This window comes from Strix aluco, chromosome 5 (assembly GCF_031877795.1).
Source record: "Strix aluco isolate bStrAlu1 chromosome 5, bStrAlu1.hap1, whole genome shotgun sequence".
Lineage (NCBI taxonomy): Eukaryota > Metazoa > Chordata > Aves > Strigiformes > Strigidae > Strix > Strix aluco.
Genome location: NC_133935.1, coordinates 79,586,664 through 79,604,424, shown reverse-complemented (window position 1 = coordinate 79,604,424; position 17,761 = coordinate 79,586,664). Strand labels below are relative to the sequence as shown.

The following is a 17,761-nucleotide window of genomic DNA, read 5'->3' as shown; positions in this document are numbered from 1 at the left end:
CCTCATTTAAAAAACATAATTTTGCGTAAAGTGAGTTAAATGAACAGAGTTTTATCTGGGGGGAGACCCTCTAAAACATTATCTTGGGAAACGTAAGTAATTAACAGAAAGTGAGACTGCTGTCCCCAAGGCCCAGGCCTGGCCCTGAACTTTTCCTACAGCAGCAAGGGGCAGTCAAGGTTATGGGTACTGTCCTACCCCCGTCAGTTACATCCAATTCACACAACTCATTATCTAGCCTCAAAAACCAATTTGAGGGCAGTTTAAATCTCCTGGCCCAAGTCAGAGGCACTCAGTTTGTAGTAGTGTGTGGGCTGTATGGGATCCTCAAAGACAGGTTATTCTGTCATAGGCAGCTTGGGAGCAGACAGGGGGTGGGATGAATTGTTCTGGCAGTGTAGCAGTCTGCTCCCCAACATTACATTTACCCTTCCTTAAAACTATCTGCATCCTTTTCCCCATGAATTCATAGCTTCTGAAAAAACTCACAAATTTGTTGGACATAAAGGCACTCATTCAGTGTGTAACCTGAAATTATGGTATTGCTAGGCAGAGCTTGATCTAATGTGCACACGGAGTAACTTGCACAGAGGTAGCAGAGAGACGTGTCATGTAGGCATCTCCACCACTGGTGTCAGGGAATGACCACCAAGCCTAGAAGCTTGGCACCACCCTCTTAGGGGTTGTGTTGCTTCTGTGATCTTTTCTACCTATCCCCAATCAAAAGACCAGGCTTTTTTTGCCAGAGAGGAGGTGCCAGTGAAATCCCTATGTTGACAGCTGCTCCAGATGAGGTCCATCATTCTACAGCCAACTCACTGAGCCTCTTCCAGTTACCACCTCATCTTCTTTTGCCTTTCCATTGCAGACATAGTTCTGCTACCAGTCTGCTGCCAGTCCCGTCCCCCCCGTCCCCCCCCCCCGCAATGCCAGTAGTCCAATGGGACAGTTCTTACAATTTCTTGAGAATTTTTTTTTAGAAAGAAATCAGAGACATCCTATGGGAGATATTGACTGAATATTAGGTTTTTTGAACAAGACACTTGAATCATTTAGTTTTCTGAGATGCAGACTGTAACCTGAATCAATTCACTAAAGGGAGAATATAGACTCAGTTTCTAAAAATATTATTTTTTTCTTTTAGTTTCTTTTTTTTTTTTTTTTTCCATTCTGCCTATATTTTCCTGAAGAAGGCATTTTTTACATCCTGGAACTCAGGTAAATCTCAATATAATTATATGTGAAGGAAAAGCCCATTTCTAGCCCAGGAGAAAATAAAAAATGGAAAATCAAAGGGGTTGTTGCCAAAAAGAAAAAAGTGAGAATATTTCCATACAAGGTCACAGTTACCTAAATAAATCACAGCCAGCTTCACGCTCCAGACTCTATTTATATTTTGAGCCAGGGAACATCTGTTTAATAGTGGGTGGTCATGTAACAGTTTCATAGACAGCAGAGCCATCCTAACACTCTTGGAGATGTCAGGAAGAGACTTATCCTGAAGTCACTGAGTTGCAGAGGAGTAAATGGGAGGAAAATCAGCTCCACCATTCTGGAAGTTTCTCTTCTCAGAAACCAAATAAAACTACATGCTAGGAACTACATGAAAAAATATAGATTTCCCAGGAAAATTCTTATTTAAAATATAAAGGACAATCCAGAACCCTATAGTAGTTCCTTAATAATAACTGCAGTAATTTCTGCATAAATAGATGAGAAAGACTCAAGATATGTCAATGACTTCTCAAAGTAGCAGAGTGTCATCTCCCAATGACTCCCAAAGGTTGGATGAGGAGTACAGAGAAGCCACAGACGCTGCTAGTTTTTACTTGTTCTTTACACAGGTCAGTCATCTTGGTAAAGAATTACACAGAAAATGAAAACTGTATAATTTTGGATATGGAGATAATTGAGAGCACAGACATTATTAAACATTATCATTCTCCCCAGTCTGTTGCCCACAGGCTGCTACCACTTGTAGACCCATCTGACTTCACTGACTATTGAGGCACCTTTGGACAACTATAGCTCTCTTTGCTCTTTTGTGCATACACCCTGACCATTTCCACAGCACCCCAGGAACCGAGAACGTAATCCTCAGTACCCAGTGTGCTGAGTGAGATGCCACAGGAAACAGAAGAATATGTCATTGCTGAATGTCTCCTTCTGTGTATTTGATGTGCCTCATTTATATGTCAAATAATGTTTCATTTTCTTTTGTTTAGATTCTTTCCCTGAAAGTATATGTCTACTGATTTCATTTCAGAAGGTCAGAGAAGGCAGGGCGAGGGCAGAAGTGATGCTTGTAACACAGCTGTCTTTCACTCAAAAATATTTCTATTGAAACCCTCTTCTGGAATATAAATATCCTGATCCTTGGTTTGGTCCTTTCTCTTCCTGAAGGGATTAGATCCAGCTCTGCCTCTTATCAAAGACGGTTTGTATATTTTTCATTAAACTGTCTTTGATTAAACAGTCTGTGGTAAATAGGAAAGGAGACATTTTCCAACTCTGTTGCCTCAGCTGAATGTCTCAGCTACCAGGCTGAACAGTATAGCTCTCCTATTCTAAATCTGAGTCAGGGAATCCTTTCCTATCTCATGAAAATTTCAGGCATTGAAAGCATCTAATTCCAGCAAGCCTGTTGTTATTATCTGGACAGTGGGGTTGTGCGTTAGAATCCATTTGGTTGTCTTTGAAAACTGGAAGTCCATTTTGTACAAGGCTACTCCATCAGCAGTCTGACAAAATGCTTCTAGATTGAAGGTGAAACCCTTTAGGCATGAAAATGACAACAAACTGTTCAGTGTTCTGAGGTCTGAGATATTCTGCTACTGCTACACTCAGAATTTAAGACTTCTGTTGAACTTTAAATTTCGATGTCTTCTAACTGTAGGTATAGGCAACTCCTGTAATATGAATTCTAAGGCTCATTAATCCCTACTTCTTGCTTCATTTCTTTTGTGTGGCTAAGAAACTTCATTAGGATGCCCACAATCAAGCTTCTTAAACTATGAAAAATACATTCTTGTGAAAGTCCTGTTGCACAAAACAATTCTAGGACATGGAAAAAAAGGAACTTTGCTATGAAAAGAAAAATATTTGCCCATTTTTTATGTTTCCTTTGCTGTTTCAGTTACCTGGATATGAATGGGCCTTATTGAAAAATTAATAACAAGAGCTTACATGGGAAATATCCATAGGATTTTGTATATAAACCATTCTTGTCTAAAGGGTCTGATAAAACAGCTGGTAGATATTAAGGACCAGCCTTCCTTATACACAATAAATAAGTACTATATTATGCTACAATGGTATCCTAGAATACTGTAGTAGTATTATTTTGGGCTGCATGACCATAATCTCAGTTCTTACAAAAAATCATAACTATACTCATCAATGTTAATTTAAACTGGTTGAGGATCAGACATGCAGAGTGGGGGACTTACCTTAGTTAGCTCAAATCTGAAATGCCATGATAATCAATAGGAACGGGATGTGATGCGCTTGACCTCTTTTAGATACCTACATAGGCTCAGACTAGCTGCCTTCTAGCAGCCCCTGTTTCTCACCATTGACACAAAGGCATCCCAGGGTGACAGGCTCACATGCAGGCATCTGCGCTGTTGTGTCTTTCACTGTTGGTGGAAAAAACTGCAGTAGAGATTCAATGAGGGAATTTTATCAGATTCATCATTTCTGAGTAGAAGTCCAGCAAAAGGTGGGTACACATTATTTAAATTCTACTTAAACCTCAAAGTAGACAGCTGGTGCACTTCAGTACTATACAAGTAGCCCTTCTCTCCTGTCTGTGTAGGAGTTTAACGTGTACCATTACAAACCATTGTTGCGATAACAGGGATTCTCCAACCATCTGCTGTAGCCAAGTTTCAATAACCTGAGAAAGGCAGCATGACAAAATCACCCCTGACATACACTGGTGTGGTTATACCAGGGCTGATTTTGTCCCTATGCATGTCAGACAGAAGTTTATAATAAGGATTCCTTGTTCACTTCTCTGACGATCTGCTTCAACCATTCTCAGAAATAACCGTTAACAGCAGATTCACTCCCACTGCTCAGCTTCTCTTTTTCTTTTAAGCTGAACCAGACCTGACAGACAATGTAAAACCCTCAAAGTAACTCTAATCCATTTCCAAAAGATGCCTCAGACTGTACGGTAGCCCAGGATTCTGTTTTGAATAAACCCATGCTCTTTGCAACTGAGTATTTCTAATGTAAGTGCCTGCAAGGGGGAGGAGGGGAGAGAGGCTCATTAATAATCATGATGGTTTCAGTATTGCATAACTCGGTCAATTTGATCATCCGCTGTGCTTTATCAGGTTTGTTTTATTGCAGTTTGCTTGTGTCTGTACAGTTCCCATTTTGGGGAGCTTTAGTTCCTGGGAGCTTTCATGCTATCCCCACTTCTAGCACTGTAAAACGGCGGCCTGCTGTTTTAATCACGCCTCTCTTTTTCCAGTGTTGTTTGCGCCCTGGTACAACCCATCTGCCTTGAATCTAGTGCTCCACTGGGGCTGCACACATCTGCCAGCCAGACTACCTTCGTACACAATTACTCAATCCACCGTAAGGCTCTTTAATAGGAAACAAGTGTGACAACGGCAAGCCCTTTTTTCTCTCGCTCTCCCTCTCTCTTTCCCTCTCTCCCCCTCTCTCTTTTTATTTTTTTTCTTTAAACCACATAGTCAAACCGCCCTAATAGAGATGAAGCTTGATAGATCCACCCAGGTGTAGGTGAAATGGTAGAGCCTCAAGCGTAATAGATGCTGTGCTCTTGTGCTGAAGTTCAGCACAGTGTCCTGAAGGGTTGTCTAGCAGCAGTGAGATGGGTTGCTCTTTGCACAGTTAAAAAGTCAATGAGCTTCCTCCAGCTTGCATGTATGACTAATTTAGAAAGCAACCTGGATCTAGGTGAGCGCTGCAGAACTGTCTCTTCTCTTCAGTGCACGGACAAAGCACAGCACACAGTAAGTGGAAAATTTGCGTTTACTTATTTTACTTGGGAATTAATTAACTGTGTTTAGTTTTGAGGGAATCCTCTAAAGGCTGGGCAGAAATGAAGCAGAATAATGTTTGCATGCAGATCCCCTGTGCATTTCTTCCTGTTTCATTTTACACGGTGCCCTTGTCCTGCCACTTCAGCCTGATTACTCAGACCATACAGCTGGTCTGAAGCAGCTTTCTTATCTAAAACTGAGCTATATAATGATATCAGTGACACATAGGTCCTTTACTCTATTAAGATATGTGTCTGTACAATATCTGTTTACTGAGCAGAAGTAGGATTTAATAATTTTTATTATAAAAAGCATAAATGAAAATCATTAAATGAAGAAATTATAATACTCTAAACCTCCTCTTTTTTTTTTTTTTTTTTTTTTCCTTTTTTTTGAGAGGGGGGGAAGAGGAGGGAAAGGAGGAAACAAGAATTAGAAATGTTAGACATTGAAAAATAAAAGTAATTTAACCCATAAAAGAAAGCCACATTATTTTGTTTACCAAGCCATTGATTCAAATGTACTGACAATGTTGCCAAATATAAACTAACAAACTGTATCCACTACAGTGATAGGAAAGCTTGAAACAAAAAAAGAAGGTTGCTTGTCTAAAATGCAAGAGGCATATTAGAACCAGATGTATAGTATCTCAACTTTGACTCCTCAGTCTTTCATGCTTGGTTTAAAGCAGCCTTAAAATTACCTTTACTTTGCATTTACAACTTCGGATTTGCTGTTAAACTGCGCTTGAACTTGAAGTCAAGATTTGATCTTAGCACACACATATTCATCAAGCCTCCTACCAGAGTTTTACTTTGCTATTGGGAGTCTGTTTACTACTGTACCGTATATCCTGAAGCACATTAACAAGCTTGCTGTGATGGACTTTCAGGTGGAATGTCAGCCAATGTAAAAGAATGTGTCCGTTGCATATACAAAATGTTCTGTGAGAAATAAACATATGCAGTATAAAAAGGATCTGCCAGCGTCTCAAGTAGATGATGACACAGTGTAAGAATGCATACCAGAAGTATGTCTGAATTTATTTTCTGGAGGATCCAATGAGACGACACTTCTCACTTTAGGCTTAATTTATTCTGAACTATTACCCAGGTTGGTGGCTGTTGTCAACACTGGAAGTGGAACAAATGAGTCTGCATAGTTATGCCTGTAAAATGCATTCAGTAGTCTTCCTTTCTGCAGAAGAGTTATTTTCTTCACTCTTGGACAGACAAGTATATATGGTCCTTTTAATTAGCCATGGCTTTAGGCTGCTACAGTTATCCTTTGTGCATGATAGCCATTAGTCCAATCCTGCTGCTAAAAAACAACATCCAGTCTGATAACAGTAAGCTTCTAAATATGGCAATTTAAAAGGGATGAAGTTGGAAGTTTAGGAAGGTAAAACAACCAACTGGGAAGAAATATTTAGACCTGTAGTTGCTGGCATCAGACAGCGGTCAACGTCTACCCCCTACAGGGAGAGAATCTAATTTCATTGTGCCTCCTCCAGTGCATGAACACTGTAGTAGTTCAGTTCATACACTCGAGTATTGCAGTTATTCTCTGGCTCCAACAACGGCCCCTTAATGACAAGGTCACACTGTGATTAATAGAAAGTCATTTTCAAAGAACTAATAGCATAACTAATAAATAGCAATAGGCATTTTCTCTCTTTTAAATGTAACGTAGTAGAAATTGGTTTTTAGACTTTAAAAGCCATTCTCATCAGTGCTTTTCTTTCACGGTTGCAAAGTGTAAGTGTGAATTCACAAGAAACTCCTGCTTACCTTATGTCAGCTGCATAATATAAGTATCTTGAATACAACTTTGCAACATTCCATACATAATAATACTATGTAAAAGATGGTCTTAGATATTGGTACAGCTACGAGGTTAAGGTACAAGTGAGGTAATAGAGTTACAGGGGCACATTCTCCCTATCGTACTCACATCAAGTACTCTGCCAGTATTTAGATCAAACCAAATTACTGTGCTTTTTCCAGTCAACAAATTTTGAGTGATATTTTAGCCTCTGCTTTCAATGCAACTCATTGTTCTGTAAGGCATTTAGGGATAGGAAAAAAAGATGGAGATGCTACCAACTGGTAAATTTCTATTTGCATAAACACACCTGACAAAATTTATCCCAGGTTGCTTCTCAGTTTAATTCAAGAAAACTAAAAAGCTGTCATGTGTTTTGATCATACATACTGTGTAACTATTGTTTTTTAATGTATTTTTTAGAAGTCAGACATTATGCATTTGCATGTAAGTTACAGTATCATCTACTAATTTGTATTGCATTTTTGCAATAGAACAACCTTTAAATATTTTAGATAAGCATCATGTGATACTTTTTCTATTTGTTTATTATGACTGTGAGTTTTAAGTGTATGCAGTGCAACCACCTAATCTACTTTTCACTCTTTCACCATCTTTCTGATATACACACGCACATATACGCACATATACTCACAAGAAATGTTATGTCCTACGTCTTCTCCCCACTTTGCAATGGATCTTTAGATCCTTCAAGTCCTCTTCGGTGCCTAAATAATTTGAACATAAATAATATGGCATTTCCGTATTATAGAGCCTAATCCTGACCTCAGCTACAACTCATGAGTGTAACGGAGTTCTGGGTTTATGCATAAACTTGATTGCCATTACCCTTACCCAAAAAAGAGCAAGTAAGTAATATGTAAGTAAGCAACAATGTTTATTTCTGATATTAGTTAGTGCTGACAGTGTACTTTACAGCAATATGTCAGTTACTGGAATTATGATGTTGTCCACTTTTACAATTAATTTGGTGTGTGAAAAAAAAATAAAAATAAGGATCTGAAAAAATATCCAGATCTGAAAGCACAAGTTATTCAACTGAATGTTCAGACCTAAGTTTGTCTTCATTAGGCCTTTTGTTTAAATGTATGAATACAACCCTAGGAGACTTGGTTTAGGCGTAGGCATTTGAGATTTTTAGCTGTATGAGCTCCATGTTCAACCAAGAGTCCAACAGCAAATTGACAGTTATACTTTAGATTTATAATGGAAGCATAGTGTCTATCACTTCATTAATCTATAATAATAAAGAATTTGTTAATTAACCATAGTCATTTTGAAAATATTTTTTAATAGACATAATTTGACTGTATTGTTTACTGACAAAACTTCACTGAAGACATTATGAAGCAAGTCTTCTTTCTTTCTATAACTAACATTTCTACAGAAGGCTTTAATTTTACTCCCATTTGCTAGTGTAGTAGAAGCTATAGGTATTGTATGACACAATGAATCCTATATTATCTTCTTTGATACTATTACTCATGGCTGCTAAAGATTTAATGAGACTTAAACTGAAAAAGATGTAGAAAAAATGCTTATAGGCATAAAAATGTGTTACTGATGAGCATCAAAAGATTACCAGGACATTAGCTAGGGTTACAGGAAAACCTCAAATTGTGTATGTTCCACAAATCAAAAATATTTTCCATGAGCAATCATTGAAAAAAGTTTCTCTTCATCTGTCTTATTATTCTTCATAAAAAGCATCAATTGTAAGCTAGTTCAGATCTTCATTCTGCTAAGGCAAACATACTGCAAGTCTAGTTAGCAAGCATTGCCAGTGTTATTTACATTAAAATCACACCAATTATTTACACCAATACACTACAGATTTGCAAATTTTACTTTCCTAAATCTTGGTTACTTCTCTGAGTTTAGGAAGAAGTTAACATAATTTGGTTTTCATTCTTCTTACATTAAGTAAGTATCAATGCTAATTTGATGCATGAGCTGTTACTTAAGAGGGCAGTTTAGGTACTGCCATGGAAACTAAGCCTTTGATCTAGAAAGCTTATGTCCAGTGATAATTAGGTTTTGGTAGTGAATGTCTGACACATACTTTTTAAATAATGTTTAATACCAAGTAGGTCTGATTTAAAGATAAACCAATATTTTAGGAATCTGGATACAATAAAAGTTTTCTTGCTAATGTCTATATTAAAACTAAATCACCTCAAGTAAAAAAAAATGTTTTTCAAAATTTCTGGTGCATTCAGACAATGATACATTTTGTGTCTTTTTGCTCTGTACCAGAATGAAAGTTTTAAAATACTATAAAGCTCTTCTTTTTGCAAATTTAACTCAGTGGTATCACAATAAAGAGGTGTTGATTTGTTGATTGTTGATAATTTTATTCTTAATATATAGACTTGCAGATGCTCACATAAAGTGCTTGTATGAAATAGTGCTGTCATTCTGATTTATCATTCTGATATTCTAGTACCAGTTTGTCAAGTGCTTTTTCTCATAATTACTAGTAGGTCTAGTAATTGGTGTAATGGTCTTCAACGCAGGTGAGCAGCTTAGATGCTGATGGCAGTAGATACAAATATTCAGGAATAATGGAATTAAAACTACAGGAAGAAATTGAAAATCATGCTTTTCTAGAGCCAAGCTCTGCATACCTTCTTCTTCCTATGAGGAATTGGAGTGCAAATGTTATTAAAACAACAGCAAAAGAGTGCATTTTAAGAACAACATGCCTCTGTCCTTATTTTAAAAATGTGAGTTCACTTGAAATGATTAATGGGTAAGGCTTTCTAGGGTTTTTTTACTGCTGTTCTTTAAAGGGTGATAAAGATATATGAACCCCATGATATGCACAAATCCCATGCACAATGAATACAAGTTTGCTTCAGTAGCTTATACTCTGGTGTAAAACCTCAGAAAACAGTGGTAAGGAAACCATGAATCAGAATAATTTATTTTTCATTATTTTTTTTCCTTTAAGTTTAAGAGCAAAAAAAAGATTCAACTAGACAACAATAGGATTGTTTTGTGGGTTTTTTCCAAGTCTTATTTTGGATTTACTATATTAAATTCAACTCAGGTGTTATCACATTTGCTTCCCTGGAATTAACAGCAGGGCTCAATTTTTATTTTGAATGGTTTTAAAGTAACACCAGCTATGAGTTTTGCTACTCTGACAACTTTGAAATTAAAAACCTGTAAAATTGGGACAAATTGGCCAACAATACTACACACAAGAAGGGTTGAGGTCAAAAATGTGTTTGTTAAATTTCCAGAAGTTTGTGCTGGACTTTAAAAGCTCCATGAATGTAAACCAGTCTTTGAAATGTCAGCACAGCAAATTCACATAGTGCATATCACAGATGTGTGTCATACCTGTATAATAACATTAGTGTTACCCTCAAAATTTACATTGGAGAAAATGAAAGAAACATGCATGGTACAAAGTAATGTGATTTCTACTGGAAGTTTTTTTTACCTCAGTAGGGTTTCTCACAGTGCAAATAGACCATTCCTTCTGGAGAACTGATATGTGGTAAAGTTCTAGTAATGTTAGTTTTTAAATCATAGGTCTTATCCATCTACACAAACATAGATTTTCTTTTCAGTGCTATGGCAATGTGAGAAAAATGCCTGTTTTTCCAAATCATGTTTTATAAAATTCCTAAAGAACTAGTTTATTAGTAGGCCCAAATATATTCCTGTTTCAAAGTAAGTCTCATAGACAACTCAGTGAGTATAGTCTGACATATCTACTGTCCTAGTTAAGATTTTGAAGAGGACAAAAGGCTCTCTATAAGGACGCAAAAGTTACAGACAAGTATGTCACCAGTCACACCTCCTCTGTCCCATGCAGGGTCTTCCACCATCATCTCAAAAAGTCTTCCTAGTCCAACCGGCACTGTCACAAAATGGGGTATTCACCTCATGATCCTGGGCATCATGCTTTAAAAATACCACTTAAGCAGCTGAAACATGGCCTTCACAATATTTCACACATATCAAGATGTAAACAAAACAAAATAATAACCATGTTTAAAGACCATAATGATGCCACATAAAGACTTATAACTCTCCAAACAAAATAATACATAGAACAGGTGTGAACAGGGCCTGAGGGTACTGGTTTGCAGAGCTTTTTGCTCTGTAGGGCAAAGCCTATTTCTGTTTGCTTCAATCAGCAAGACAAAAAGACTCATCCCTGACAGGTTTTCCACTGGGTAATGCACAGATGAAAAGTAATACAGTGCTATGGTGTTGATTTATAACAGGGACAGGATAGGACAAGACAGGACAGAACTGAAGTTACAGGGGTTATTCTACCTGAAAGACACTTCCAAACTTATTAGTGGAAAAAAGCCACCTTTAATTTAAGAGATAGTATTCATTTCCCTTTGATGAAGTAGAGATTTGAGAAGGTTGTGCAGATGGCCAGCACTGTGGAGAACAACTCTGACAGGGCTCCTTACGCATCCTCAAGGACACAATATGCCAGCAAAACTTGATGGTCCATGGATCATTGCTTCCATGTCTTCACAGGCCAAATTTCTACAAGCTGATGAGTGTATGTGTGAGGTGGCAGAGATATACTTAACAAAGCCCTGTTTGCTATTTCATGTCATTAGTTGTGCTTCCTCAGTCCATCCATTTGTGCTGTTGCAAGAAACTCCATCCAACTAGCCTCACTTGGCAGCCATTTTAACAGACTGAGAAAAAAGATTTAATGACATGTCAAGTGAGAGACTCTGTTATCACTGCAATGGTTCCCTTTACACTAGGTTTAGGGCACATTAACAGGGTATTGTGGGAAAGCAGACACAGCTGATGCCCATGCTGTATTGGATCTGTGAGAAAACAGATAACTGCTGTCTCCAGAGAGAAAATTCTGCCAAAACACACTGGCTTCCATAGCACTTGAATTTAGCGCAGGGGTTTGATTTAGCACCTTTACAAAGAGTTAAATGTATATAAACTTGCATTCATAAAAGAATACATCAATCACACTTCACATTATTAGATTTAAGATCTTGTAGGCTGCAAATTTACTTATTGTTAACATGTACCAGTATTTTCATGACCAATCACAAATTTGATGAGGGATGACAACACGCATTTACAGTAATTAATACAATCTCACAGAAAGCATGGTTTTATGAACCTGCTAATCTCAAGTGTTTAGGATTTGTTTGGGTTTAAAAATGCCAGTGGCTACTTGTCAAAATTCATTTGTAAATCAAAATTGGGTTTCAGTTCTACACCTGCAAAACAAGTGTTCAAAACTTGTAAACTTCTTCATGGATAAATTTTTTTGGCCTTCAGATACGGTGGAAAGAGTCCAAGACAATTTTTTATGGTTGAATTATAAACACTTGAAAAATAGAGGTTTTAATGAAAATGCTGACACAGCTTTAATTATTGCAGCATGAATGATTTTATTATACACTATCCACAGTGTCTATACATACAAAGTACATGCTTAGTGTTCTAATATTTCATTTAAGAAAAAAGCAATTACTTAGCAGATGTAGAGAGCTAAGCATAAATAGCCTAAACCAATACCTTTATGCTGTTTGAAAACCTATATGGAATGTTATTACCACATAAAAGGGTTTATACTTTAGACTCAAAGGTACAGAGAACCAGCTAAAGCAATAAACTGCTCTGGTGTACTTAATTAAAAAGCTTCAAGTTACTGAACTCAATTGAAAAACAGAAGGTTTGATTCTTTAAGGTAATTGTGTCCTCTTCTGTTAAGTGCTTATCAAGTGTTAAAGAATTAAAATGCCGTCCCAGCAGTTTAAATAGAGAATAATTTGCTTTTCTTCTATTGAAGGTAATTCTTTATGCTGTCAACCTAGACACATGTAATAAAATGGGCAATGTGGATATAATTGGGTGACATGGTTGGATTTAATTTACCTTTAATTAACCAGAATTGTAGAAGAAACTGGGAAATCATTATTGAGACATTTCAGAAAATACTTTTTTAATGTCAATCTCTACATAAAGCTGGAAATCTTTGCAAAGAAAAGCAGAGACCATTGCTAAGATATACTACCAGTTTATAAGGACAGAATTTCAGAGCGGGTTTTGACTCAGTCATGTGAAAGACCAACCTTCAGACTGGCTTTGTTAGTGAAGCTAGAAATATTATGAAAAAGAATGTATTTCTGTGAATTATGTTTCTACATTGCTTAGTTATAGTGTTGTTGTGCATGATCCATTTTAGAGGTCAGTGCTTTTCTCTTTTTCATTTTTTTTTCTTTTTTTTCTTCTTACTAAAACGATGCTACAACTTCATGAAAATACCTCTTTTTGGAAAGTCTAGGGTTTGCATGCACTTTGCCAACAAGTGAGTGTGGAACGTATATGGCTGAATAAAGGCTCTTGTGGTTCTCTGTTTCTTGAGCCAGGTCTACATTAACCTTGGCATAGTTTGTGTTGTGAGGTGATACCAGCTAAGAGGAGGCAAAGAACAGCAGTGCCTTGGGCCCCACTCCCAGGACACACTCTGGAGCCAAATGTTGTGAGGTGGGTGGTTTGGACTCACCAAGCCAGACCCATGCTCTGCTACATGAATGTCCACCTAGAGAGAGTTGCTCACTCCCCAGACTTTATGTACAGCATCCAGCACAACACAAAGAGACTGAGAAGAAGAAATAAATCTGCTTCTACCATAAAAACATCGGAATTATTGCTTCGTTTATATATATGCTGTCTGTGTTTGAAATTCCTGTTTTACCATCTATGACATATATATAGGATTTAGCATTCAGGTAACGTGGACAACAAAACTTAAGAACAGAATTTGTCACTGTTTCAAAGGAATATGCATATTGAGGTCCTATCTGTTTCCAGCATGTTTTTATGGCTGGAAAGAAATGCAGAACAGGTAGATTTTTAATTACTCGCAGGAAAGGGGAAGAACTTGGTGACAGTCAACTATAAAGCTGTTTAACCAAACTTGCAAGGTATAAGATTTCATTCACTCTGAGTTCATTCCTATTTCAAGTCCAATAGTCACAGTAGAATTAGAACACTTGATAAAAATATCCAGGTTGCTACAACAGTTAATTATACTTTCTGAATTACTGATTTTAATTTTTCTAACTCCAGTTCCAGCCATACATTTTTGTAATGTTATTTCCCACATGTTTTATAGTCCTTCTCTCATTTTTTTGTCTGAAAAAATGTGGGTTTTTTACAGATATTGGTCCCAGATTAATTTCTGGGTATATAGAGTCCTGTATATACTCACTAGGGTGAAGTAAGAGCCTCTATTGGCTGATTCACTTTTAGTTTGATAATATTGTCCTCTGGACATAAGTCTTTCCACTGAAAGATCAGTAACATCTATAGAAGGATTCTGTAGTACTCATTTCCAATCCTGAGTTGCCTCTATTAGGTGCTTCATGATACATGTGATAAATCTGGAGATAAATTCAAAGATCTTATGTTATAAATCATATTCTCCATCTCTTTGCTCACTGTCTGAAATCATCTCAAAGCGTGGGCACCAGAACTGGAAACAACATCCAATGGTAGTTACACTAAGGAAAAAAAATACAGAAGTAATTTAATTTCAGTAACCCATATTTCTTTGCTTGGTTTTGATTGCAACCTTTCTCTTCATTTCAAGACAATGAAAGCAGTAACCCTATCAGTTATACTCATTTTAGAGGTGTGGTTTGATTGGTTTTTTGTGACTCACGTTTTACATCAGCTCATGTAAATTAGAATCAGGCCCTGTTTATGTAAAATTTTGGGTCTCAATGAGTTCATATTTCATTTGGTCCTAACCTTTTGCTTTAATTAACTGTATTTTGCCCATACTACATATTGCAACATGATATTTCAATCAATCTTCAAGCTAGTTTCATGAGTGGATATTATGTTTCTTCTGCATGATATATATTAGGTGAAATCAAATATAGTAAGATCCTATTTAGTTCACATTCAGAATGAATGTCTACTAAACAATTCAGCAATCTAACTTGTAAAAATGATGCTGAATAAATTTATAAATAATTTCTTCATTATTGTCAGAATTCTGGAATACAAACTAGCAGTGGGGCAAATTTTCAATTACAGTATGAATTTTACACACACTATAAAGTAAGGAAGGGGGTAAGAGCATGGTGAATTCAAGGGAGCAATATGATCTTAACATAGAAAAGAAATTTCCTGCTTTTCAGACAGGTACATTTAACAGTTGTTACTATTTCACTGTGGTCATGCATTTAAAAAAATTATGGGCACAGAAAAATAAGTAAAGCTTACTTCAGAATACTTAAAAATGAGTAAAATTTAAGTAGTGTGGCAGTCCAATATTTCATTTTCCAATAGCTACAGTGAATGTAGGAGCAGGTCAGTAACAATCTATGAATCCACCCTCCTGTTCTCAGCTGCCCTGGTGCAAATCTAGAGATGTTTCTTTCCTGCAGAGGTTAACTCCAGAGAAGAGCAATGACATCAAACCCCTGGCAAGTCTACAAGCAAAAAGCAAGTCAAGCCTGAAAACAATGAAAACAGATAGAAAAGGGGCCAATTAGTCATATCACTGATAAAATTAAATATGACACAAATAGAGTTAATTATGTCCTTGCTCTCAATTCAGATTTTATTAGTTTAGGAGCCCTTGGAGGTAGCCTAAATTATATATACTGTGTTTAGTTTGATAGGATTTTTTTCCCTGTTTGCTTTATGGCCTCATGGGCTAGATCCACAGCTGGCACAAATAAGAGTTGTTATTACCTTCAGTAGGACTGGGAACATTTACACAGTGGAGGAGCAGGCACTGCAGCTAGATTTGCTGGCTGACTAACCAGATCCTTGGATAGTTTTGGGGGGTTTTTTTCTTCTTTTTCTTCTTGTTTTTTAAACATATGAAAGCATTTAGGGGTTAATCTCACAGCATTTCTCTGCAAGCTTTAGAAAAGTGAATATTACCATACAATTGCCATGCTAACAACTTTCTCAGTCTTTGTAAAACATATGAAAAACGGAGTGGGAAAAAAAAAACAAAAACACCCTCCTTTATTCTGCAGCAGTGCAAATGTGCTCTGTAGTGCAGCCCTGATTTCCCAGTTTCCAGATCCTGGAACTACTTAAAGTTCACCACGGTCCTTCATTTAGCCTATGCCTTTCCCATACAAACAGAAACATGGACATGTAGGGGATGGTATGTATCCAGATCTTGTAATAGTATGAAATAGCTCTCTTTTATTATGCCTGTAGCATAGCACATGGTGCAAGGAATAATAGGTCTCAGCTGGCACTTTAGTAATACTAGTTATAATTACACCCCTGAAAGATGCATTAAAAGAACATTATTATTATGGTGGAGTTAATCACTTTGCTGTTGCAATATGCTGGAATCAGTGTCACTTGCTCACATCCCCCTCATGGCTTGCATAGCATGTGTAGCGCCAACTTTGAGAGCCGTTTTTCAGTGTTTTGTTTTCTCCTCGTCATTTCAAGGGTAGCTACAGATCATGTTGTAAATACAATAATCAAATTTGCATTGATGACAGAATTATTAATATCCCTGTGAGTCTTGCTTCTCTGTTATGTCGGTTCTTCAGAAATATGAATTTGTGTGTACAACTTACTTTTGAAATAGAAGTGTGCTATTAATCTCATTTATCAGCAACATGCTCTTCCAATTGATTTACATGGTACAAAATGTATACCTACATGATATTTTCAAAAGGCAATTCTTCTAACAGATTTGTTGTGTCATCAAATAATGTATAACTTTAATGAAGCATTTATTAAATTTACAAATTAGAATTTCAGAAGGAATCTAGAGAAATCTGAATGTATAATTGTCAAGAATAACCAAATGCGGAGAGTAATCGTTAATGAAGAATTGTTAAATGGAGGTTAGTGTGTCAAGTGAGGTTCATGTAACAACACTCCATTCTCAGATCCATGCATGTGATAGAGGGTATGGTGATCAGTCAGGTAAGAGACAAGCTGAGAAGCAATGACATATTAGAGAAATTTTAAATCAGATAAGGTGTAATATTCTCCACTGATTCATAGCCACTGAATTAACTGTGGTGTTGAAAATATATCTTAGGGCAAGAGAATAAACTAAAGAGATATGAGGATAAGAATGATAAAATCAGATTCATTCAGATAAATACAAGGTTGTGCTAATAAAAAGGAATATGCAATGGTTCATTTACTTGGTCAGATTCCTTCATGCAGGAGCACAGAAGGAAAAGCAGGAAGTTCACAGGGAACTTCCTTTTGCTTTTTGCTGTTGGAAACAAACCTCTGTTTTTTACTTCTAGACTTGGTCAAAATATCCCTGAAATTCAATAGAACTAGTTTTTCCATGAGCTTCAGTGGGTTTTGGATCAGAATCTTTGAACAAAAGCTCTTGATAAGGTAGAAGGACACCAGACATCTTGCAGGTGTGTTCATAGACGAGGAGGGATATTCTAAGCTTCAGTTGCAACAATGTAAATTGCTAGCTTATTTATAAGAGTAAAAAGGCATGGGGAATAAATCTTCAACAAGTACACATGAATAAGTGATATATACAGAGACAGAAAGTTTGAGCATCCACTGTCAATCCTTTCCCTTGTTTGAACTATGAAATTTCTGATTCATTACATACTTTTGCAATGGGGCAATTACATTTTATTGGTTTTAGAGACAAGTTTAGGTGCTGCAAATAGTAGTATACCATTTTTAACACCTGTTGAGAGTTTTTCCTAGTTGATCACAAAGAAGGCATTTTTTGCAGATGCTGTTTTCTTGAAAAATCACTAACATAATCCTTCCATATTACCAGCAGCTGCAATAATACCATTAATAACCACTTGACTGCTTAATCAACATTCATTGGTTAGCAGCGGCTTTCCCAAATATTTTCAAGATGATTTTGCACACAGGTTGGCAGGAACTTT

General features: G+C 36.7%; 1 protein-coding gene across 4 annotated transcripts in view; it reads left to right on the top strand.

Moving 5' to 3' along the window:
* The first annotated feature begins 4,888 nt into the window (after positions 1-4,888).
* The window catches only part of SEMA3A (semaphorin 3A), a 339,853-nt gene continuing 326,980 nt past the window's right edge, over positions 4,889-17,761 (top strand). For 3 of the 4 annotated variants that reach the window (XM_074827923.1, XM_074827921.1, XM_074827924.1), the window contains exon 1: positions 4,889-4,991. The gene's annotated coding sequence lies outside the window, so the exon portion shown is untranslated. The remainder of the gene's footprint in view (positions 4,992-17,761) is intronic. The other variant, XM_074827922.1, reaches the window with a different exon arrangement.